We start from the raw sequence: 24,057 nt of genomic DNA, 5'->3' as shown, positions 1-24,057 counted from the left end.
AAGACTAACAATATCACTGCAGTTGGATTCTATGTAGATTCTAAGTGACAGAGATGAAATGGTAACCAGTTAATGTAGTGGCTGCTTATGAGGACAAATTTTGTGACAAGCAGAAAATGGGATATGACAGAACTTTTAAATCGCTAAAGGGATTTGTGGGTTTTGTAGAACTGATGTGAGATTTTCCTGAACCAAATGGCTGGTGGGACAGTAATGTTACATTCCTTGGTAATTCTTATAGTCGCTCTCCTTGTCCAATAGTGTTCTATGTCTGTAGATACGCGTATGTGCTTACTGGATCGGTTTGTCTTTTTTGGTAAATAGTTTTAATGGAACATGTGTACTAGACATGACAACATAAGCTTTCAATGTTTATACACATAAAAAGTATAGAATTTTATTCAAAAACTTTGATATATAAACTTTCACGGTTTACAGATGTAAAAAAATATAGAATTTTATTCAATAATTCCGATATATTTCATTCAGAGTAACGTGTGCATTATCAGGGAGACAGACCAGTAACCACATTCAAAACATGAACCATAAATATAAATCGTGAAACCAGACAAAGATTCTTCATTCCAGCAGGATCACATTTTCGTTGAAACGCTACAAAATCCTTCGAAGCTTAACCTCTTAGACAATCCCTAAGTTTTGGAAAGTGATTATTATTAATTCTTCCTAATGTGTTTTAATCTACATAACTTTTATGATTGTTTCTTTAAACTTTAATAGTGTATTCAAATCACTTCAGCTGCGACTGAGACACAAGTTAGTAGGATAATGCCACACTCTTATGATTCTTACGATTGATATTTGGAACGTAGTTACCAGTCGTTCTCCCTGATAATGTCTATGTTACTTTATATGAAATATATCGGGGTTTTTGTAGAAAATTCTATATGTTTTTTTTATCTGTGTAAGCCGTGAGAGCTTCTATAAAGTTGTCCGCTTCGAGGAACGAAAATCTCGAATTTCCGAGATGGAAAACCTGTACCTCCGTATCATATCGACTAACTCAACTTTGATTAAAAAGCCCTGATCAAGGTTTTTCGCGTCATAGGCGGGATTCGATCTCATGTCTTTCCAACCAAATGACTGCCCGAGACCAACTTGCCCATGGAGGCTCTAGCATTGATGGAGAAGTAATTCTGTAAATGACAACGAGGGATTATCTTCTGAAAGTGGATAAGGGTGTGAGGACTAGATTTTTTACGTGGAGAGTAGTTGTCAGGATCAATCGTGCGTGCTTTGTTAATGAGAGCAAGAAGGAAACAAGTACATGGGTTGTTTGAATAAAAAGTAGCATGTTCCTTCATAGTGTGTTTTAATGGAACACTATGAAGATGACAAAGAAATAATAACTTTCAGTTTTATTAAAAACAAGTTTTACTGTTTGCGGTAATTTTTATTTATTTTAGTAGTTTAGCAGTGCCATTTGGAAAGACTAAATTCTAACTTTTATGGCCAGAGGCATGGAAGTAAATAATTTTAAAATGTAGTTTGGTGGTGTAAAGTTCAAACAGGATGTGACGAAGAAATAGAGGAAATAAGTTTAAAACATACAACAACGATAAATAAGTAGTGGGGTATATTAGTAGTAATGGAAACTAGAAATGAAAATTTTATGGTGAAATTTAAAGATTTGTCTGAAACAGATAGAATGGCAGTTAATGTCTCTGAAATAGAATCTCTGTAGAAAAAGTAAGGAATTTAAGTAATGTATTAATAATATCCGTGGTGATTTTTAATGTGACACACACATAAATCGTGTACATTAGTACTGTGGTTTAGCTAGTCAAGTATGTTGTAATATCTAGCTAACGAACGTTTTGAACATATTATTTATTATCGTAATCAACATAGCGGTAAAATAATTAATTCTTTTATTCTAATGTTTTATTCAGCGACTATAATTAGAATTACGATAAGGTGTAATTCTACAAAATACCGCTTATATACCACATTCTATATCAGTGGCGCACTCAGGATTTAATCTTGGTGGGGGCCGAGCACTCAAGATTTAATTTCGGGGCGGGGGAGAGTTGAGTAGACGATTTGAGAATACACACTACGTATTTCATACGAGCTATGACTGAGCATCTGCGGTGATCGCCAATACCCGTGAACTTCTCTTGCTCGGCGGGGGAAACGAAGCAGCGCCCGAGCACTACTTCGTTCGCCTTGCGTTCACAGTGGTCAGGATTTCCAAGAGCTATAGGATATTCCCACCTTATGTGACTGCTAATTCATAAGTAGCATAGAAATAGAAGACACGACACAACATAAATTAAAAAAAAAAAAAAAAAGAATTAAGTAAAGATGTTTGGAAATTTTCCTAGTGTTTTTTTTCCTTTTTCTTTTGGGTGGGGACAGGGCCCTTGGCCCCCTCCCTGGGTGCGCCAGTGCTCTATATACTACATCCTATCAGTAGCGCACTCAGGATTTAATCTTGGAGGGGGGAAGCACTCAAGATTTAATCTTGGGGGGGGAGAGTTGAGTAGACAATTTGAGAATACACATTGCATACGACCTATGACTGAGCATCTGCAGCAGTGATCACCAATACACGATACCCATGATCTCTGGCTCGGCAAGCAAAGTAGTGCTTGGACCTCAAGAGCATTACTTCGTTTGCCTTGCATTCACACGGCCGTGATTCCCGAGAGCTATAGGGTATTCCCACCTTATGTGGCTGCCAATTCATAAGTAGTAAAGAAATAGAAGACACAACATAATAATAATAATAATAAAAGAATTTTAATTATGAAAGATTTTTGGAAAATTTTCTAGTGTTTTTCCCTTTTTCTTTTTTGGGGGGCCAGAGCCCCCTTGGTCCCCTCCCTGGGTGCGCCACTGCATCCTATATATATTGGAACTGTAAACATAAAAATTAATAAGAAACTTTCCATATAAATAAAATTGACAGGATGTTGTGTTTTGTCCTTCTTTTCTTTTTCCTCTCTGTAATGAAGTAACTTTTTGAAGGATGGAATAGGAAGAAACATAGACAATCTTTTTTTACGAAGATGTTCCCATATTAAATGCTGTCAGAGAGGAAGACTTTCAAAAATTAATCGAGCAAATAAATACATAGTTAAAAATATAGCCTTAGATTAAATTTTAAAATATATATATATATATATATATATATATATAGTAAGCAAAGAAAAATATATCTTGGAAATCAAGTTTGAAAACCAAATTATAGAACAAGTCAAATGTTGCACTTATTTAGGATATTTAATTACTGAGGATGGAAAATGCAAATGAGAGATTAGAAGGATAGAAATTGAAAATCAACCTTTAACAGAATGAAAAATGTACATCAAGAGAAATAAGCAAAAACTGTATTAATAATGAGTAAATGCTTTATATGGTCTGCTTTTTCTCTGTGGAGCAGAAACATGGACAATAAATAATAAAGGCCCAGCCAATTTAAAGGATTGGCTAGGCCTGAACTATGTAAAGAGCAAGAGAATAGCTCAAGACAGAAAGATATTGAGATCTATAAGTGCCAACCTCTGGGATGAGATAACACCAGTGGTGTAGCTAGAGCTTTCGCTGCCCCTCTCAATACACACCAAAAATACTACAAAAAGTCAAAAAAAAAAAAATACGTATAGGGAAATAAATTAAAACACTGTGTTTATTTTTGAAGTAAAACTATATTTTCAACATTCTAAAATGTTATTTTTCTTGCTTTTCTGTTAGCAAAATCATCGATGACATTCGCAAAGTCTATTTCATAGCAATGTAGGTAATTCTTAATAATTTTTATTTAGAAAAATTTCTTTCACAACTAGCATCCCATACAGCAATTGTGAGGAAAATTTGCAGTAGCATTATAATATTTGGAAATGAGTTCTTGAGACTGTATTTTAGAATTAATTGCAAAAGTTCAAAAAGTTTCAAAGTGCCGCCTGAGGTTGACTGCCCCCCCCCTCCGTCCTTCCCTAGCTATGCCTCTGGATGACACTAAATAGGATAGAATATTACAAAACAAATGAATATTACAAAACAAACAAACAAACAAACAAAAAAATTGCTACAGAGTTGTCACTCTGCATTTGATAAGTTGTTTAACTTAAATCTCAGTTCTGACACTTTACCAAGGGAAGTGGAAAGAAGAGAAGATGGTTATGTGAAGAAATTATATTAGCAAATTATATACTGATTGATATTATTGGAGTTGTAGTAAGTTGTTTTTGCCTGGTTAGAAAGTAAGTTATTATTATTATTTGTCACGCCTCCAGAGAGTCCAAAGACTCATCAAGAGAGAGAGAGAGAGAGAGAGAGCATCTAATCCACAACTCTCTGTCTCCACCAACTACAAACAACTGCAACTACTATCAGCATCTACATGCCATAACCACTGGTATTTTCACAGATAATTACAAACATCCATGTCCACGGCAAGATTTGAATTCTTATCTTTTATCCAAGTATGAGCAAACGAGTTTGCAGGTGGTGTGATTTTTTTCCCTCCACAAATTGGATTTTTCAGCTTGTATAACAAAGTAGTCTGAGAATATATATATATATATATATATAATTAACAGACATAGCAAATTATACAGGTAGGATTAACTGCTTTTTTAACTAAGTAATTTAAGGAAATTACAACGTCACTAGGATATACATTAAAATAAATTTTAATATACTTCAATATGTCGGCAACGTCATGTTGCCATTTTCAAGAAACTTAAGAACAAGACACGTGCACGCAGGCACAACAAACAGTAAATGAGGAAGAAGCAGAAAGCTATTATTTCTCCTAAAGTCCTGATGGTGCTCCCTAGCGGGCAATGTTGGTATTCTTGGGCGATTGGGCTGAAGGTCTTCTGATGTAGGTTTCCCAAATTTGAGGCAGTCTCATGCAGCCAAATTTGTTGAGGTTCGGATTGTCTGTATTTACTACGGTGTACTATCGTGGCTTTTTTCCACTGAATTCTATGGCAGTTATCCAGCGCATGGTCAGCAAGACCAGAGTGGCTGTACTGGTGAAACCGGATGTAGTCCTTCTGTTCTGAAATTCTGATATTTGATACTTTGGCCAAATAGGCAGGACAGTAGGACAGCTTATAGCTGCAAGGGACCTGGTATACACCAGGTAAGTCTGGGGGGGGGGTTTGGTCTTTAGTAGAGTGGATAAGGGATGCCAATTTTTTATATGGTCTGTAACAAGAAGTTAAGTCATGTTTTTTTAGGATTTTTGTAATTTTTTCCAAGGTGCCTCGGATATAGGGTATGGTGATGGATTTAGAATAATCCTTGTTGTGAGGGGGGGGGGGGTTACTGGTTTCAATATTTTTTGGATTTTGGGGGGGGGTAGCCATTGGCTAAGAAAGTGTTGAGAATGTGGTTTAGTTCTGTGGTTAGGGCATTGTCATTTGAACAGATAAGTTTAGCCCTGTTGTGTAGTGTCTTAATGACTCCATATTGTTGCGAGGAGGGGTGGTGGGATTGTTGGTGAACGTATGGGTGGGTTTTCTATAGACTGAGAAAACCAAGGTTCCATCAGTCTGATTAACTGCTTTATTGAAGCGTTAATTATGGTTATGTGATAGTTACTAAGTAATGAAGTAAAAATAAAGGAAAAAACGCAAAGGGTAACTCCAAGAAGTAGGAGCATTGTTAGCAAGTATATGGGGAGTATATTTTTTGCTTTGGAGAATGATGATTGAGTGGAATAGGTTGCCAGTATTTAAGGAAAGGCACTATAGGCATTATGTGAATAAGGTGTAGTGTGTCTTTTTTGAGATAATTTGTAGGACTCCATGCCTAGATAATAAGCATGATAATTATTATTCTATTAATTTGAAATAGATACAAAAGATGAAATATCCCTAACCATACATGCACAAAAAAAATAATAAAAACTGAAATAAATCTTTTTTATTATTATGTGACACCTCCAGGGAATCCAAAGACTCATCGAGCCAACAGCATCGAACGATTGTTCCCTTCCAACTACTAACCACACTCAAACTTGCTTAACTTTTTGCAAACCATTAGTAGCAGAGGCTCTATCAATCAACCAACCTTTACTTTATAATAATAACTGAATATTATTATAATAAAGAAATAATAAAGATATAATTAATAATAAAGAAATAATAAAATAACTTAATAAAATAATAACTTTACTTTATAATACATAATGTAAGGGAACTAATTATGGATCTTTTAATGGATAACTGTTAATATCTAAAACATCTGAAGAGCAGATACTCCTTTATTTCTGATATGCATTTGCTATTTTTATGAGTACTTTGGACAGTTATCCTCAGATAAATTAATGTAATATATTTTCTCACATGCTGCAAAAATTCTAAATGTGATCCACAGTTAAATTGTGCTTATAATAATATTTTGTTAATATTTTCTAAACTATATACCCATCATCAGCACTTTTTAAAAATTCATTCCTACTCTAGAGAAAGTGCAGAGCATAGTTTGTTGGTGCAATACCTACTGAATCATGGAGATATTTTTTTTAACTGAACAGAAAGAAACAGAATACTGTTATCAAAATTAAATGCAAGTTACCCAAAAAACATCCTGCAGTGCATAGTATGAGAAAATGCTATTAATAAATTTTTGAATGAATGATTGGAGTGAATCTGGAGGGGAAGGGGGCTTATCAGTTAATTGGATTGCCCTCTTCTAAAGAGCATCGAGTGTTCTTATGAAGGTTTTAGATGCACTACTCCAAATGCATGAACAGTATTCCTAGATGGCTCAGATTTTTACGATTTATATAATATTAGTAATTCTACAAGTGCGAAGTAGTGGCTTGAGCAGAAAAGCATATCAAGTTTTGTGGAGCCTGAGCACGATATGGTTGAGATATGTTTTTGCCAGGAGAAGTAAAAATAAGTCAGTGCAAGAAGAGAAATATGATCCTGTTTGGAGATATTTATCCTATTAAGAGTAAAGGAAAGTGAGATTTTTCTTGTGACAGATGAGATATATGCCGAATAAACCTAATGGATAGTAAACAATTAATCATCGTGGGTGACTCTAATTATCCAAACATTTATTGGGTATAAGTGAAATCTTATGAAAAGAATGAAACCGAATTTATTGAGCTGTTGCAAGACAGCTTCCTTAAGTAGTATGTGATAGAAGGAACTCAGAGTTAAGAGTGTTAGATTTGATTATAGTGTCAGAGGAGGTTTCAGTAAAAGCTATGAGTGTTCTACCTCCAGTTGGTGATAGCAGTCATGCTGCATGGATCTGGAAAGTGGCTAAGTATATAAATATTCCATTTAGAAAATTTTACTTACTGAACTTAAAAGCAGGAAATTATGACCAACTGAAGAGTTAGTCATAATATAATCCCATTGTTTCTGTTACTAGACAGGAATGATATTAGCAATGCATGCAGAGTATTTAAAAAATACATCAGTGATGCAGCACTAGAATGTGTCCCTACAGTTCAAGGAATAAACAGAGTGAGAGTGAAATGGATGTGCAGTGTTATCAAACAAGAGATTCTTAAGAAACAGATGATGTAGAAGGAATGCCGTTTGCATAAGGATAACGTCAGCAATGAAAATTATAAGACACAGGCCAGAAGAATTACAACTGTGTACCGAAAGACAAATTTGAATCTGAACAAAAACTGGTTATGCATGCCAAAGACAGTCCAAAAGAATTCTGTCATTATGTTGCAAGTAAAAGAAAGAATCAATGCGAAAGAAAAAATCACATCAATGCAGATGCTGAAGAGTTAATGAGTGCCCTTTACTAGGAGCTATCAACATAGAGCTCGGTGCTTCCTCCACACTGGAGGAAGAAACTCATGTGAATAAGGAGGAGGTATTAGAGCTGTTGCACCACAAGCTGAATGTGACTTCTGCAGTAGGAACTGATGGAATGTCTACATTGATGCTAAAATAATGTTCAACTGAACTGGTTGTTCCTTTCACCTAGCTATATAATTTGAGTCTCGGCACAGGGAAGATTCCTTAGGAGTGGTAAAATGTATGATAATCCCATTGCACATGGGTAGTTCAAAGACTGATGTGTCTAATTATTAACCTATCAGTGTCTCTGGAGTGGCAGCTAAGATTTTGTAAAAGTTGGTAAAAGATCTCATATGAAAATGGGTCAACAGAAAATCTGTGTTGCGATGAACAGTATGGGTTTACAATGGGAGGGTCATAATAGATGTAGAAAGGTTTGTGCTTTGTTACAAAGTAATTATTTTTGCTAAGAAATTATATTCTTGTTTAATCCTTTATCCAAGTGCACGAAGTATCATCATGACTTGGCTGCTTGTATGTAAAGTCTGATGACTTCACTTGAATTGCATTAGCATTGTATAATGCCAAGAACATTTTCTTTTTTAGATGTGCTTAATGTTATGCAATGGGAGGGGGGCACTATCCTGACTGGTTTCATCCTTTATTATGTTTAATTCAATTCTGGTATCTTCTTGGGTCTGGCCCTTACTAATTAAGCCTCAAAAATTGAAAACGGTCTCAGGTACATCACTTGTCACTTTAAATCCTGCAGACTCACATCCCCCATTATACCACTTTTTGATGTCTATCTTGGTTCATTATTCAATCTTTAGATTAATGACATTGGGAATGATTTAACAGGAAGCATACGAGGTGTGACAATTTAATTCCAGGAATGGCCATGTAGTGTTGCCCATGTGGTGATTTGGTTGGAGTCATGTGAGTGGTCGTCTTTGTACATGTTTTAACTGATGCATGCATAAACCTCAAGCTGATAGAGCCATTTGCTAGTTGGCTATTGCAAAAAAAAAATAGATCTGCTTGTAAACTTGGTGTAAAAACGTGTGATATCGAAATTTTTAGCAGCATGTTAACATCAAATTTTGTATGAAAATCGGCAAAATTGACTGAAATGTTGGAGCTGTTGAAAGTGGCATATGGTGTGGATGCTCTGAAAAAGTCAAGTGTCTTTGAGTGGCATAAGCGATTCAAAGGTGGGCGAGAAGATGTGAACAACGACCCCAAAAGTGGGCAGTCAAAAACAAAATCGACAGACGCAAATGTGAACAGAGTGCGAAATTTGTGGTACAATCTGACAGACAATTAAGTGTGCAATTAATGGCACTGATGAATTGCAAATGAAGTGAGAAAACGGGTAATTTTAAATGAAGAATTGAGTATGTGAAAGATTTCTGCGAAGTTTGTGCCTCAGATCTTGACAGATGAAGAAGCAGCCGCAACCAATCTTTCTGCAAATAAGCACATGTTTCTGAGAGTAATTATGGGTGGAAATCTGGTGCTTCCAGTATGATCCTGAAACAAACGGCAGGGCAATGCAGTGGAAAACTCCATATTTGCCATGTCCGAAAAAAGCATGCATATCACAGTTGCAGTTCAAGACCATGCTGGTGTGTTTCTTTGATCACAAGGTGATAATCCACTGTGAATTCATTGATGAGGGACAAATGGCCAACCAACAATGCTATTTAGAGGTACTGAAAAGATTACAAGATTCTGTTCGGAGAAAAAGACCTGAATTGTGGTCTGACAAGTGGGTCATTCATTACGACAATGCACCAAGCTATAGTGCGCTCATCATGAGAGAGTTTCTGGCCAAAAAATCAATTACTGAATTAGGTCATCCTGCTTATTCACCCGACTTAGCTCCCTGTGAGATCTGGCTGTTTCCAAAATTAACCAAAGAATACAACATAAAAAATACATGTAACAAAAATGGTGCAGCCGACAGGATATGATTTGATCGATTAATTCAAAATAATCGATAGGTCATAGTAAGTAGGTTTTGGATTCAAATCAGGCAGTTAAGGTACAAAAAAAAAGTTTTGATAAAAATTTAGTATTTTAGAAGGATTATATTGTAAGCTTAGATACAAGTATGTCTCTGCCCACAAGTTCTGGGATGGACGACTTGGAATTTTTTAGAACCATGAACCCACAACAGGTGTTACCATAATTCTCAGGAGAGGAGACTGATGACCTTATAGCATTTTTTAGCTATGTCGAGGAACTAAGAAAGGCTGGCAGGTGGATGGATTTTCAGCTACTTATACTGCTATGTAGTAAGCTAGCAGGGAAGACAAAAAGATTCCTCTACTCATCGCCAGTCCTAAAGGAGATCCTGGATTATTCCTAGTTCAAGGAGGTTCTGATCTCCCAATTCTCAAAGCTAAGGAGTTTAGGGCCAAACTTGTGGAAGCTCCAGAGATGCACACAGAAAGATCAAGAAAGTGTGTCTGATTTCTACAACAGATTGCTGACTCTTGCGAGCACCCTGAACATCTCGAATGAGGACAAGTCCCATTTAGACTGGGCTGTCTTCCATCAGTTCAGACTTGGGGGTGAAACAAGAGTTGAGAGAGATAGCTTTCAAGAAAATGGTATCTAATATAGAAGAATGCTATAATGCTGTAAAGGAAAGAGAGCAGATGCTTGGAGACATTCGTCCCACAGCTGCTACCGGATTTGTTAATATCGTTGAGGAGAGTGACACTATTAATCACCCTAAAGCTGAAAGGGAGTGCTGTGAAAAGAAGGAAAAAACCAAGAACCTAAAAAGGAGCGAAGGAGACAGAGTTGAGTCAGTCAATCGATTGACGGATAACATTCATCACTTGAGCAAAATTCGATCCATGATCAAGCAGGAAGTCAAACGACTACAACAGCTTGTAATGGAACGCCTCGAGTACTAAGCCAACTGGCAACAGTATCAATGAGGGCCCCTGAACTATCTTGTCAAATCGAGAGAACCACAGAGTTGATTCATATGGAAGTTGAAAGATCGCAACAACCTTTGCTTGATAGATTAGACACAGTGATGCAGAAACTGGCAACAGTAAATACTCAGGATGTCACAGAGTCTCACTTAACCTCTAGAAGAGCCAGTAAAGGAAATGATAGGAGGGAACTGCCCAGATGTTTCAGTTGTGATAAGATTGGGCACATTGCCCACAATTGTTACAGCAGTAGGAGGCGCTCCAACAAGAATTATAATGAAGACTCAAGATCCCACATATATGCCAACCAAACCTGGAGGAGAGGTCGACGACATCAGAGGCAGTCTTTTGGAATGATTGTAGAGGGAAGGATCTGTGGAAGATATTGTAAAGCACTGGTAGATACAGGTTCCCAGACCTCCATTATTTCAGAGGATTACTTCAGAATACTGGAGCCGTGTGTAAGAAGGGGAGGCTCATATTTTAGATCTGTTAGACTATCAGGAATAGCAGCCTCCACAATTCACGCAACCAAGTCAGTAAGTTTAAGGTGCATTTGCCAGAATTCGATCTGTGTGTTTGGCATGAGTTCTTAGTCCTACCCAGGATTTCTCTCCCACATATAAAGTTGATACTTGGAAATGATTTCCTGATGAAGCATAAGTTCTTGTGTGATTACTCGTGGAAGGAGATATGCCTTCTTGGAAGGAAGAGATTCACCAGACAGAATCAGAGATCACAATACTTGAATAAAGATAAGAACTCATTCGACATCAAACTTCAGTGTAAGGATGACTTAGAACAGACTGAGAGAACTGGAAACAATGTATCATGCAATCAATTATGATCAGAAGAGGCCTCCTCATCGAGAGAGAGAGAGAGAGAGAGAGGTCATCCAAGAGCTTACAGCACATTAGAGGTCAAGCTACCAGTTGATGATAGTAATACTAACAAGTGTCTGAATAAAGTTCAGCCAAAGGTGATAGGGATTAATTATGTTCGCATCATAAAGGGAGATAGGAGAAGGACAAGCCCCCCCGAGATTGTGAGGGATGACATAAAGAAAAATTTTAATAGAAGGGGGAAACCTTTGTTAAATCTTGAATGAAGAGATTTCACTAAGAAATATTTCATTCGGGATTTAACGAGCTTTAACACACCAACAAGGATATACTTGTATATAAGTAGAATTGTAAATTACTGGAAAGCCTTAAAGATATTGTATCTTGACATTGAATGATTTTATGTAAAGGAATATTACTTATCTTTGTATGGTTAACAAGGGAAGAATAGAAGAATAATTTGTGAAATTATGTTAGCATGTAAAATTACGAGTTCAAGGTACGCAAGCGAGACACTCGAAACATACACACGGAACACAGTGTGCACGTGCAAGCTTCGCATGCAGAAGAATAGTGACTGGTGAAAAGGTGTGATGCAGAAGTGGTGCCGTTAAAGGTGCAATATAAAAAAGGCTTGGCTCTCCCAGTTTAGGACACTTTTTTTCTCATGGATTCCAGTTTTTCCTCATGCTCTCCTGTTCAGCATCGGTGCCCATCACTCGAGGACTCCAGCTCGAGTTGTTCCCAGAGATGTGTGGGTGAACCCGGCCAACGGAATGATGTCTCGATGGAGATAAGCGGCCAAGTAGCGAGCCAGGTGTGGCAATTTCGACAGCGTACAGAGGAAATCTACGCAAGCTGACAATCATGCTAGATCACATGGACCAACGTAAGCAAAGCTGTTTCTCGTCCACATCGGAGGGGATAAGTCACGATAGTGAGCTCCAAACCAGGCCTAGGTGAGATGACTGTTAGGATAAAGAATAAGTAAGCTATAAAGGGAATTAAAGATTGAGGGGACAGACCTGAAGAAGTCTTAAAGATCCGGTAATGTACAAACCTTAGTCTCTTTTGTTGTGGAAGAAAGAATTATTGTATAATAGTGAACAGGAACATTCATTACTAGAGCTCATATTATGTAAGAAGCAGGACTTTAGTATTTAGTCTAATAGCAAAGTGTTAGAACTCCAGGAGCAAAGTCTATTGTGTTGTAAATGTCGATCATGTTTAGTATGTTATAGTATAATCGTACACGAAGTTAATGAAATTAATGCCTGGAAGGAATTGTAGATCAAAGAATACAAAAGGACAATCAATTGATTTGATAGCAGTGTCTTATGACAAGATTCAGCTATATAAATTATAGTTTGTTATATTAAGTTCTGTAACTTAAGAAAGTGATTATCTTAGCTGAGTGTATATTTGGTAAAAGTGTATTGCATGAATTTAATAAATGAACCTTTGTAATTTTACCTAACTAGTTGCCTGATAAATTAATCCAATGCACCACTTATTAATTAGAACCTGAGCACAATTTAATTGTTTAATGGAGACCACGACTGCAAACTATAGTTGGCACAGGAAATTTAGCTAATTTGAACTAAGTATTTTAATAGGACGATTAATTGTGTGTCTGTCTGTCTGAGAGTTAAATCCTTGATTAAGAAGCTTTTCTAATCTAAGGGTTATGGATGGTGCAGTAATAACAAATAAATTTTCCAGAACCTAACGAGGAGGTAATTCCAGATATTTGAAACAAGGGAATTGGCTCTAGTCAAAGGCTAATTCCCTTGTTAATCTAATTCACACACGTGATCAATCTAAGTGACGGCCATAGAGCCCAAAGGAGATTAAGCACTGAATAGGCATACGAGGAGAGGTATAAGTAGTGTTTCCATTACAACTAAAGAAGTACAATTTAAGAAAAATTTCCGATACCTCACATGCAAATGTGAGTTATCTGAATACAAAATTTTGTATTATCAGGTACGGATAATACAAAAGAAAAAAAAATACATGTAACAAAACTGTGCTAAAAGGACAAAGATTTTCTGACATCACTGATATCCAGCATAATGTGATAAAGGAACTCATGAGTATTATGGAAAAAGAGTTCAGGCCCATTTCCAAAAATGGTAACACTGTCTAAACCAGTTATAAATGCACAAGGGGACTACTTCGAAGGCAACAGTAGCCACTAATTTATAGTTCCAAACATAGGTTTTATTTTAAGGTGCATTCCGTTTATTATTATTATTATTATTATTCAGGCCTCCATGGAGTCAAAAGACTCATCGCGGGAGTTCCTTCCTAAGAAACACAAAGTCTATCAAGACTCATCGTGGCAGGTCCCTCCTAGGAAACGCAAAGTTTATCATACCACTAATTAAACTCATTGACCATTCTCGCTCTCACCACTCTACCAGGCAATGCATTCTGTGGTTCAACCACCCTCCATGCAAAAAACCCCTCCTCACCCTCTTGCTCACAGTTTCCTTTCGTAACTTCCAGGGATGGCCCCTTGGCATCACTCCTTCCTGCTATTCAACCAAGCGAAAGAACTCCCCAGTGTCAATCCTGTAACCACCTCTCAACAGTTTAAAAGTCTCAATCATATCACCTTCTCTTTCTTCTATCCACCAAACTCTGCAGTCCATATTCCCTCAGCCTATCCTCATAACTGATATTGTACAGTCCTGAAACTGTTTTTGCTATCCACCTTTGAACCCTTTCCACAGTTAATTTATCCCCTCCAAATCCTGGGTACCAAATCTGAGAACAATAGTCTAAGTGTGGTCTGAACAGAGTGTTATACAACGGAATGATAACTCTTTTATCTCTATAGGTTAGTGTCTTTCCCATTATTGCTGCAATCCATTGTATGACCTTCACCACCTTTGCATTATGTCCCTTAAATTTTAGGTTTCTATCAATCATCAATCCCTCCCATAGAGTATGCAGCGTCCCATCGATGTGTCTCAAACCTCAAGACCTTACATTTTGCTGCATTAAACCAATACCCCATTCATTTTCCCATCTGTCTAGCTTATTCAAATTCTCTTGCAGGGCTACTGCATCTGCACTATTACTAATAACCCTTCCGAGCTCCATATCGTCTGCAAACAACTGAATATCCCCTGCAATCCACTGACAATGTAATTGATATAAAGGTTAAACAATATAGGTCCCAGTACTGAGCTCTGTTGGACCCCACTTGCAACCCTCTGCCTCCCTGAAATTGCCCCACCATACACAACTCTCCGATAGGTACCTATCAGACAGCCAATCCTGAATCCAGTTGACCAACTTGACATCCAGACCCATATGCTGCAACTTAAATATCAGATTACCATGTTGCACGTTGTCAAATGGCTTTGCTAAGTCCAAGAAAATGGCAGTATATGCCTTTCCCTCATCTACTGCTCTTGTAACTTTATTATAAAAGGCTAGTATATTGCTAAAACAAGAGCACCCCTTCATAAATCCATGTTGGCTCTCACAGCTAACATTACCCTCATATGCCCAATGTTGCATACAGTCCCTCACTAATTTCTTCAAGATCTTAGCAACTACTGATGACACACAAACTGGCCTATAATTAGACACTTCCAGTCTGCTACTGCCCTTATGCAATGGCACTATCTTACCTTCCTTCCATTCCCTGGGCACCTTTACCATAATCAGACTTTCATTGAAAAGCCAGTTCAACGGAGATGTCAGTTCTTTAGCACATTCTCCCAAAAACTCATGGTGAAATACCATCCAGTCCCACAGCTTTACTGACATCCAGAGTACTCAGTATTTGCAACGCACAATCCTCCTGCACCACTAATCCTCGAACCTGCCCTATCCCTCTAGTATTAAAATTTACTCCTCTAGGATGAAATACTCCAATAAAGTGTTCATTGAACAATTCCACTATGTCCTCTGCATAAGTCACTCTATTCCCCATTTTTAACCCACAATGCCATTCTTCCACAGTCATTTCTCCTCCTGCTGGCCACATAGCTAAAATATTCACTAGGATTTTCTTTGGATCTTAGGGCCAATCTCATCTCATATTCCATTTTCACCTTCCTTACCATACTAGTCACGCTCCTGGCCTTTGTCTTATATTCTTCATGCATCTGCTCTTCACCTGTCTCCTTATATTTCTTCCATAGCCCCTTTTTCGCAGTCAGTTCCTGTTTAATATTGTTTGTCATCTACTTTACTTCAAATTGTGTCCTCTTCTTCACTTGTGGAATACAGCTTACTGTTGCTGCTAGCAAATATTCCTTCACAATTTCCCAAGCAGTAATGATATCCCATCCTTACAATTCCTCCCTTCATGAAACTTCCCCAAGCTGACCTCTAAGACTATTATAATCGCCTGTCTTATAATTCCACATATGTTGACGTTTCTTTGATACTCATGGGGTTGATGATTGATAAAAACCTATAATTCAAGGGACATATTGCAGAGGTGGTGAAGGTAACACAGAGGATTGCCGCAATAATGAGAAGGATGCAGTCCTGCAGAGATAAAAGAGTTATCATTCCATTGTATAAGACCCTAATCAGACCACACTTAGACTATTGTTCTCAGATTTGGTCCCCAGGATTTGAAGGGGATAAATTAACCGTGGAAAAGGTAAAGAGGCAGATAACAAAGAGTTTCAGGACTGTACAATGTTAGTTATGCAGATCAGCTGAGGAATGTGGACTGCAGAGTTTGGTGGATAGAAGAAGGAGAGGTGATATGATTGAGACTTTAAATGTTGAGAGGTGGTTACAGGGTTGACACTGGGGAGTTCTTTCACTTGCTTGAACAGTGGGAAGGAGTGATGACAAGGGTCCCTGGAAGTTACAAAAGGAAACTGTGAGCAAGAGGGTGAGGAGTAGTTTCTTTGCATGGAGGGTGGTTGATCTGTGGAATGCATTGCCTGATAGAGTGGTGAGAGCGAGAATGGTCAATGAGTTTAAGGAGTGGTATGATAGACTTTGTGTTTCCTAGGCAGAAACTCCCACAATGAATCTTGATAGACTTGTATTTCCTAGGAATGACCTCCTGCGATGAGTCTTTTGACTCCTTGGAGGCCTAAATAATAATTATTATTAGCCGAATAAGAAACTCAAAGAGCTTCATGCCGAATATAGTAGAAACTATATAAAGTTCGGCGATTTCAAGCGTAAGCAAATACCTGGATATTGCAGCAACTGACCCTTAAGGTAGTGCAAGCTGAGGCAACTCATGTCAAAGGTGGAGCAACCTCCGATCACTATTCTTGATATTTAATGTGAATTTATAATGTGAATAATATTAATGTGAATATTTAATATTAATATTTAATAGTAATATTAATAGTAATATTTAATGTGAATTTACCCATAATGTGAACTTATCTCCTAGGAGCTAAGTTCACATTATGGGTAAATATCAAGAATAATGATCGGAACTTGCTCCACCTTTGACATGAGTTGCCTCAGCTTGCACCACCTTAAGGTAGTGCAAGCTGAGGCAACTCATGTCAAAGGTGGAGCAACCTCCGATCACTATTCTTGATATTTAATGTGAATTTATAATGTGAATAATATTAATGTGAATATTTAATATTAATATTTAATAGTAATATTAATAGTAATATTTAATGTGAATTTACCCATAATGTGAACTTATCTCCTAGGAGCTAAGTTCACATTATGGGTAAATATCAAGAATAATGATCGGAACTTGCTCCACCTTTGACATGAGTTGCCTCAGCTTGCACCACCTTAAGGGTCAGTTGCTGCAGTATCCAAGTATTTGCTTACGCTTGGAATCGCCGAACTTTATATAGTTTCTACTATATTCGGCATGAAACTCTTTGAGTTTCTTATTCGGCTAATAAACGATATGGGATGTAATATCCCTTAACTTAAACAAGTCATATGTCGCCGAATTGAAGCCTTTGGCTCTTCATATATTTAATAATTATTATTATTTAGGCCTCCAAGGAGTCAAAAGATTCCTTGGAGGCCTAAATGTCTATTCATCTTCCATGTCAAAACCATATGGTCACTTTCTCCAACTGGTGGGAGAGATGTCATCTCAGTTATTATCAACTCTTCTGATGCTATGACCAGATCCAAAACTCTTGAACCTCTTGTTCCCTTTATTACATATTGCCTAAGACATTTGATCCCTCGAGAATTCTAGAAATTCCATTCTTATTGCCACATGCATCTTCCTCTCCCCAATTTATACTGCTGTAGTTAAAATCTCCCATAGCAATCATTCTTCTTGCACTTGCCAAACTCAACTGTCTAAACATCTCCTGGTCCGCACCCCTCTGTGCTCCTTGGTCTCTAGCAACACCCACTAAATATCCTGTCGTGCCCACCTCTACCTCACACCATATGCTTTCAAAATCATTAGTGTCACTGCCTTCCAAAGCCTCCACACTTAGAGGACATAAGTTGTCACTTATCATAAGCAGTACTCCACCACCACGATTTACCTTCCTATCCTGTCAAAAAATGCTGAATCCTGCTACTTCTATTCCTGTTATTATATAATCTTCTGTCAACCACGTCTCAGTGATCCCTGGCCATAATCTTTGGCCAGGCTGATGCTATCAGTGCCACCAATTCCTCTTCTTTATTTCAGATACTTCTGGCATTAGTATAAGGCATAAAAATGCCACTGTTTCTATATCCAGCATTATCCCCTCTAGACCACTGGGCTTAGCGTTACCTGATGTTGTTCCTCTTCTCCCAAGTACCCATTCCCAAAAAATCCATCCCTGCTATCATCCTCTATGGGACACACCGACTCGTTCAGAACAGCAATCTCTTCAGATGCCTATGTCCTTCCTCATTCAAATGCAAGTGGTCTCTCGCATACAATTCCTCTCTCTATCCTCAAATGCTCTCCAAGCATCCACATATTCCAATCCTCTCTTCTGACACATTCTAGCTATTTTGTTATTCAGTATTGCTGCTCTTCTGCTCAGCTCGTCACTTTCATACCTAGCCAACACGCACACTATCTTTCCTCTCTGCGTCTTTTTTCGTACAACCTCAAGCAAGAATCTCATATCTCTCGCTGCCCAATTTACATTACCCACTCAAGTCATTTGTTCCTACCATCACATTCATCTCATCCACCCTTTCAGCCCTCTTAATTGCCATAGCGACACTTTCAATTGTTCCTCCAGGCAAACTCTCCTCACGCATCCTATCTTGAATACCATGGATCATTGAGTTCCCCCATACATTACACCTCTTACCACTCTATTCCTCGATTGCTCACATGCATCCCTCACTTTCTCTCTGTGCTCCCTGCCTTTCTGACATCACTCTATCCATGGTTCTAGTGCTTCCTTGCATTCCTCTCATTTCCTCTCTCCTACTGTTTCCATTCTCTCCTCTTCTATCATTCCCATATCTCTCTCTCATTCCCTCTCTTCCATTTATCCTATTCTCTCTCCTCTTCTATCATTCTTATAACTCTCTCTCATTCCCTCTCTTCCACTTATCCTGTTCTCTCCTCTTTTATCATTCACATAATTCTCTCTCTTCTAGTGTTCCTATTCTCTCCTCTTCTATCATTCCCATATCTCTCTCTCATTCCCTCTCTTCCATTTATCCTATTCTCTCTCCTCTTCTATCATTCTTATAACTCTCTCTCATTCCCTCTCTTCCACTTATCCTGTTCTCTCCTCTTTTATCATTCACATAATTCTCTCTCATTCTCTCTCTTCTAGTGTTCCTATTCTCTCCTCTTCTATCATTCCCATAACTCTCTCTCTCATCCCCTCTCTTATACTGTTCCTATTCTCTCCTCTTCTACCATTCCCATAACTCTCTCTCATTCCCTCTCCTCTACTGTTCCTATTCTCTCCTCTTCTACCATTCCCATAACTCTCTCTCATTCCCTCTCTTCTACTGTTCCTATTCTCTCCTCTTCTACCATTCCCATAACTCTCTCTCATTCCCTCTCTTCTACTGTTCCTATTCTCTCATCTTCTGTCATTCCCATAAATCTCTCTGACTCCTACTCTGATTCACCTTGCATTCGTCTCTTCCATTCGCCTAATCTCATCTTTCACACTTCTCATCTCATTCCCTAGACACCTCTCTTTCAGCTCATCTCTCTCTCTGCAAGCCAGCCACTCTTATTTTCCATTCATCCTCCCAATTGAGACCATTTCCTAAAACTTCACAATCAATGACCTCACAATATATAATGATTCAAAGATAAGCAAGGTGATCAGGATGCAACTGACATATGCTTTGTCATGAAGAGATCAGAAAAATCTTGTCCAAAGTGGATACCCAAAAAGTCTCCTGATCCAGATGGCATCCCTTTGTTGTTCTAAAGGTCTGTGCTCCAGAGTTTACTCCCACTCTAGGTCACCCTTTTATTCTCTCATTCCACTGGTATCTAATCCTGTAGTCTTGGAAGATTTGCATACAACCTATTTCTAAGAAGGATGACAAATCTCTACCTTCAAACCACCATCTAATTTCTCTTACCTTAATTGTTTCTAAAGTCATGGAAAGAACCATCAACTCTAAACTCCTGTGCCACCTCAATTAATAGGGGATCATCAGTATGAATTCTGTCACTGCCTATGAACAGATGCTCTACTACAGGGGTCTCAAACTCAAACACAGTAAAGGGTGAGTCAATTAGATGTTTATCAGACATGGGTCATATTCAATATTATTCTGTGAACCAAAACATAAACTAAAAAAAAGAAAGGCTCTAACAAAGGCCGTTTTGTTGCCGGGCCTTGACACTTACATCACCATTAAAATTTATTATAACCATTTTTATTTTAAAAATATAAGAAGTTTAGAAAATATAAATTCAATTACATTTTATTCATACTTTAAGAAAATTATTTAAATACATAATTTTGACTTACAAAAATAAAGATTTTTATCTACAAGTCCTTTTTTGAATTTGATTTTGATCCTGAAACCTGACATCTTTTCCTCTGTACTAACATGTCAATATCTGCTTTTTCGCTTCGTGTTGCAATGTGAAGTATTGCATTTAATCTGAATCTTTTATCCGTGAGTGGAAATTTGACTTATTAAGTTTCATAATTGAAAATAATTGTTCACATACATAGGTGCTTCCAAAGATTGACAACATTTTTGCACAATAAATTTTATATTTGGTATATCACACTTAAAATGGCTGCGTGACAAGTAACTCCATTCAGTGTTGTCAACATTTGATGATAGAAACAGAAACATGGTACAAAGAATTGTTGTAATAAGTTTTACTTTTGTTTAAAGCCGTCATAAAGCCAGCCTGGTTGGCCGAGTGGTTAGTGTATCTGCTCTCCAGCCAAAAGGCTATGTGTTCGAATCCCACCATGAGCATGGATGTTTGTGATTGTCTGTGGAAATACCAGTGGTGGTTGGCAGTAGATGGCGTTGGTGTAGTTGGTGGAGACAGAGTAGAGTAGGTGCCCTTCCTCGATGAGTGTTTCGACTCCCTGGAGGTGTTATGTAGTGATAATAATAAAACATTGAGAAGTTTGAATTTTTACTGTTTTAATCCCCACAGAATGTTAGAAACACTGGTTTTTAGAAAAGAAATCATTAAAGTCACGGGCCGGATTCGAAGCCTTCACGGGCCAGATCTGGCTGGCAGCCTACCAATTTGCGACCCCTGCTCCACTACCTAAGTCACTCATCTTTGGTCAAACACTATGGAAAAATTTGACAAATCTCAACTTGTTTCCCCTGATATGCAAAGCTTTTGACAGGGTATGGCACAAAGGTCTTTAAGTAAACTGACACCATTTATTTTTCTCCCTGACTTCTGCAGTTTGGTAGCCAGCTTTCTGACTAGATACTCACTTCAAGTGGTGGTGGTAAATAGTTCCTTATCTTCTAACTATACAACTAATGCTTGGGGTCCCATAGTGCTCTGTTCTTTCACCCACCCCTCTTCCTTCTATATATTAACAATCTACTCCATTTGACTGCCAATCCAGTTTATAGTTTTGCTAATGTTGTTTGACAAAACTTGGAATGCAAAACTTACCACAACCTGCAGAATCTTAACTGCTACAACCTTAAATTGTAATAATCAAAGCATTCATCGATGGGTTTGTTTAATCTTGTCAACTTTAATGCTGACAAAACACAACTCTGCTTTATTTCCCACAAAAAAGAACTCTTTTCTTCCAGTTTTCTCATTGAGAACTGAATAGAGATTTTTATCAAATCTCAATTGTTGAGATTTACCTTATTGGAATAACTCACCTCAAATCTCTCTTTCTCAGCCCAAACATATTACAAATATTGCCTCCTCTGTATCCAAAAAATTAGATTTTCTTTTTTGCTTCAGGCATTACTTTAACTCCAAACAGCTCTATACACATCACAAATCAATCTGACCATTGAATATTGCTCATGCATCTGAGGTGATGTCCCAAGAGCTCCCTGAAAATACTGGATTATAGAAAAAAGCAGTTAGATTGATTAATGACTTTTCTCACTATTACATTCCATTCACTTTCACACAGGCACTCAGCTTTTGCTATTTATCAGAATTGGCATCAATGATTCCTCTGCCCTCTAAAATTCATTGAGCAGCTAATGAACACAGCCTTGTGGTACATCTTTAAAACCACAGAACAGATTTCTCTTCCTCTCCACTCATTCCTTCAACTTCTGCCCTTGGGAACAGTCTTCTACTCTGCATGTTTTACATGGAATATAATTCACAGTTCTTCAAGTCAGATGTGAACAAGTTCCATCCTGCCCATTTCCACCAAAAAAAAAAAACTTACAGGATGATTTTAAGAAGTTGGAATTGCTAGGCATGTGAAAATGGCTGTAAATGTAAAGTTATACATTCATTTCTTTTACTGTTGCACGGTGATCAGCATTCATTTTAGAAATTATGGACTTTACAACTGTGTTATAAATAACTCTTTGAATTTCCCGACATTTCAATTTTCATATTACGATCATCATCTGGAGCATATACATGTATACAGGACTATCTATAGTCCTGTTTATAGTTCCTCTTAGAGAGGAAGGTTCTGTGGGTCAAATATGTGCCTTCCATATGTTTGGGATTTTTAGACCATCGTTATTGTTCAGGTTGGGGTGGTTGATAATAATCTCACAGGCTTCCTTAAATTTGCATTCATACCATGTTTTGGTGTGATGTAAACAATTGGTGCTTTTCCAGCCAATTCTATGTAAGGTGTTCACATGGCATGATTAGAAAGGCCAGCTTCACCATAGTTATTATATTTAATATGTCGTTTATGTTCTTTTTGTCTGATAGGACTTGTGCATCCTGTTTCCCCTATTTATGGTATGTTACAGGTGCAATAAATACGGTATACTCCAGGGTGGGCCAGCGGAAGGAGTGGGTCTTTGGATGAGTTGAGTAAGCTCTTTAATTTTGCAGGAGGTTTAAAGTGGCTTTGAGGTTGTATTTTTGTAGTATTCTGTTTATGTACTACACCCCAACCTGAACAATAATGATGGTCTAAGAATCCCAAACATATGGAAGGCACATATTTGACCCATGGAACCTTCGTCTCTAAGAGTAACTATAAACAGGACTATAGATAATCATAAAGGATCATAAATCAAAAATAACAATTGTAATGCTAAAAATAGGACATCATTGTTACTGAAAGAAAACAAGCTATCGATAAGAAAGAATGTTTGCTTGTGTTATCATAAATAGAATTTAGCTTGATGTAGTTTCTAAATAATTAATTTTTTTTTTTCACTAGAGGTCATGGCAGTGGAATAACCTCTGATGAAATCATTTCATCTAGCCTACTGTATGTAATGTAACGCAGGTTGTCCTGTATATGTGTATATGCTCCAGATGATGATCTCAATATGAAGATTGAAATGTTGGGAAATTAAAAGTTATTTTTAACATGGTTGTAAAGTCCATAACTTCTAAAATGAGAGTAAAGTTATACACTTTGGCATAATGAGATATCCAATTGTTTATTATATTAATAGTATTATGCTAGAAAAAACCGACCTTGCTAGGGATCTATAGAAAGTTAAGATAGATTCTGTAAGTTTACTTCCTTTCTATAGAATTTCCTTCGGCTATTTGTTTCTAGTTTTTTTTTTTTTTTTTTGTCTTCTAGTTCTGTAGGATAGTTAGAAAGTTGTAAGTACAGATAGTGGTGATGAATTCCTGACTCCCTGGAGGTCTCTTGTAATAATAATATTGGACTGTGTTGTGGTAGCCACTGAAGTTCACTAGCTATCCTCAGACCATTGAAGGAAACTAAGCAGATCAGAGTTTTAAAGCATTGGTTATAGAAGATCTTGAAGCTTCTAATGATTATGCACTAGAAGATTACTCAAATGAAGAAGAGGAATGAAGGGTACTCTTATCAGCATTGCTATGGATAGGATTTTAGGTCAGTGAGAGGTCATTTATGTTTAGGAGAAAGAGTTTGGGTGAAATACAGAACTTTAGGCATTTGTGGGAAATCTGAGGAGAGGAAGCCATGAACTGAGGTA

General features: G+C 37.5%; 1 protein-coding gene across 1 annotated transcript in view; it reads left to right on the top strand.

Moving 5' to 3' along the window:
* Positions 1 to 1,625: 1,625 nt before the first annotated feature.
* LOC150104737 (uncharacterized) overlaps positions 1,626 to 24,057 on the top strand; it is a 216,193-nt gene continuing 193,761 nt past the window's right edge. The window contains exon 1 of the mRNA XM_090395318.1: positions 1,626 to 1,707. The gene's annotated coding sequence lies outside the window, so the exon portion shown is untranslated. The remainder of the gene's footprint in view (positions 1,708 to 24,057) is intronic.

Source organism: Typopeltis vanoorti, chromosome 7, assembly GCF_054136105.1.
Source record: "Typopeltis vanoorti isolate ZY-2024b chromosome 7, IOZ_Tvanoo_1.0, whole genome shotgun sequence".
Taxonomy (NCBI): Eukaryota; Metazoa; Arthropoda; class Arachnida; order Uropygi; family Thelyphonidae; genus Typopeltis; species Typopeltis vanoorti.
The sequence above is the reverse complement of the archived record's forward strand: the minus strand, read 5'-3'. Positions and strand labels throughout refer to the sequence as shown.